Consider the following 3,348-nt stretch of genomic DNA (forward strand, 5'->3'; position numbering starts at 1 on the left):
TAAAAGGGCACAGACAGCTCCGTGTAGGACTTTACAGAACCAGTTTATGGCAGGAACCTCGTCTACTTACTGTCCTCTTCGTAAACATATCCACCGTGCTGTAAATTAAACATCGTCAGTACCTCTATATTAATCCTACAGTACCTCTATATTAACCCTACAGTACCTCTATCTTAAAAACACAGTACGTCTGTATTAACCCTATAGTACCTCCATATTAACCCTACAATACCTTTATATTACTCCTACAGTACCTCTATATTAACCCTACATTACTTCTATATTACTCCTACAGTACCTCTATATTAACCCTACAGTACCTCTATCTTAAAAACACAGTACGTCTGTATTAACCCAATAGTACCTCCATATTAACCCTACAATACCTTTATATTACTCCTACAGTACCTCTATATTAACCCTACATTACTTCTATATTACTCCTACAGTACCTCTATATTAACCCTACAGTACATCTATAGTATCCCTACAGTACGTTTACATTACCCCTACATTACCTCTACATTAGCATCTCTAGATTAACCCTACAGTACCTCTATATTACCCCTACAATACTTCTACATTACGCTTAAAGTATCTGTACATTATCCCTAGAGTACCTTTACATTACCCCTACAGTATCTGTACATTACCCCTACAGTATCTGTACATTACCCCTACAGTATCTGTACATTACCCTTTCAATACCCCTATATTACCTCTACAGTACGTCTGCATTACCTTTACAGTTTACCTTCAGCATCCCATGCTTGCCATAAAAGGCGACTATGCTTGTCGTAAGAGGCGACTAACGGGATCGGGTGGTCAGGCTCGCTGACTTGGTTGACACATGTCATCGCTTCCCAATTGCTCAGATCGATGCTCATATTGTTCACCACTGGATTGTCCTATCCCGACTCTATTATTTACAGACCGCCGCCATATAGCTGGAATATTGCTGAGTGTGGCGTAAAACTAAACTCACTCGCTCGCTCTACAGTACCTCTACATTACCCTTACGGTATCTGTACATTACAAAGAAAGTATCTGTATATTACCCCTACATTAATTCTACATGTCCCCTACAGTATCTGTACATTAACCTTTCAGTGCCTTTATATTATCTCAACAGTGCGTCTACATTACTTCTGCAGTACCTCTACATTAACCCCACAGTACCTCTGCATTACCCATACAGCTCCTGTACATTACCTCTACAGAACCTCTAATTACCCCTACAGTATCTCTACAGTACGTCTACATTACCCCTACATTAAGTCTACATTACCTCTGCAGGGTCTCTTTAGTGCCTCTACATCACCCCGACAATACCTCTACATCACCCCTACAATACCTCTACGTTACACCTACAGGACCTCAATATTTCCTCTACAGTATGTCTACATTACCCTTACAGAACCTACACATTACCCCTACAGGATCTCTATAGTGCCTCTACATCATCGCTACGGTATCTCTACATTACCCCTAGAGGATCTCCATGTTACCGCTATAGTATATCTATAGTGCCCTTTCTGTATCTCTACATTAGCCTTACAGTACCTTTACATTACTCCTACAATACCTCTACATTACCCCAACAGAACCTCTATATTACCCCTACAGTGCCTCTATATTATCCCTACAGTTCCTCCATATGTAACCTCTTACAGTATCTCTATAATACCAATACTGTTCCTCTATATTACCCGTATGGTAGCTCTATATAACCCCTACAACACATCTATATCAACCCTACAGTACCTCTGTATTACCCTCACAATACCTCTATATTACCTCTAAAATACCTCTGTATTACCCCTACAGTAACTCTACATTACTCCTACCCCAACGGTACATTATATATCGGTGTTTTCCGAAAGCAAGCTCTCTCGTCTAGAAGCCCGTGGGCTACGTAGCTACTATTCGGAAAATGTTTCCAAATAGAAGCCCATGGGTTTCTATTTTATTCCAAAATGTGTCAAATGAGAGTGTAGTCATTTCAATATCCGAGAAAGTAATATTGAAAAGATTTCCTTTAAATATTGCATGTGGTTTAAACATGTTTTATTTCAAAAAGAGAAATCCGGATTGACAAACATGCATATACACCAAAGACGTACATACGTCTTTGATACACACTCATGTGAATGCCGCTTCGGTACAAAAAGTATCATATGCAATACAGTAAAGTGAAGGAAAGTGTAGCAGAAAGCGTATGTCAGCGTTGTGCAACGTTAGTTACTTAGGCTTTAAATCTTGAGATGAAAAGATTCAGATTAGGTATTGCTGAAATCGTTTAGTTTTTGTAATAAAATAATGAACAGATTTTAACAACCTAGTTAATGTGCCGCATCCGAGAGTTTTATCTCCGAAAAGAACAGATTTAATATCAAAGCCTTTGTGGAAGTAAAACTGATCAGTTCTTATGAAATTCTACTTTCCACATACAAAAAAAGAAAGAAATGAAGAGCATCCTCGGAGTGGTGTCCACAGGAACATGATAGATCAATGGTAAAAAAGCTGTTGAATTTATCTAGGTTGAAGTCACTACACCCAAGGCGTAACCGACAATGGATGATTTAACAAAATCTGTCTCCGAAACTGAGATCAAAAACAATATCATTGCTTACTTTAGGTCTGGTTGTTGTTTCAAAACTAGAGAGCGTTGGTATGCTAATCTAGTTTTCAGGCAAGGAATATTGCATATGATAGTCACTTTCCGAATAAAAGCCCATGTTCCAAAATATAAGCCCTGGCTTCTATCTGGTGTTAGAGTTAACTTGTCAAAAACCCTATTTTAGAAGCCCAGGGCTTACTTGCAGAAATCCCCGGCACGACCCCTTGCCATTTCCAGACGTAATGTGTGTACGGCATCTTCTTAGAAAGCGCACGTAAAATATCCAAATCATCATTCAAAATGTAGTTGGGACACAGGGAGTGTTTTGTAGGGGGTCATTACAGCTGGTATCTTAAAATTAGCGCATAGGTGGCTAATATAATTAAAACCAGATTTTCATGTGGATTTTACTGTACAAAAATATTTTTCCGGAATTTTAAATATTTGTTCGTGCCGTTCATAATAATTTGAAGTTGATATGGAGTAGTCTTAGTAACTAAAATACTTTACTGTAGAGTTTACTCCCCTGATCAGTGAGAGGGCGTTTGTGCGAAACTTTTTTTACGAACAGTCATATTTCCGTGGAATCAACGCTACGTTATCAAGAAGGTGCTGTGGAACTTGCTGATTCAAACGTCAACATGGTTTTGAGAAAGATATGGAATTTTATTTCGTTTTGGTATTTCCAGTACACTCTCAACACATCTCTGTATATGATGGAACCTGTC

Source organism: Haliotis asinina, chromosome 8, assembly GCF_037392515.1.
Source record: "Haliotis asinina isolate JCU_RB_2024 chromosome 8, JCU_Hal_asi_v2, whole genome shotgun sequence".
Lineage (NCBI taxonomy): Eukaryota > Metazoa > Mollusca > Gastropoda > Lepetellida > Haliotidae > Haliotis > Haliotis asinina.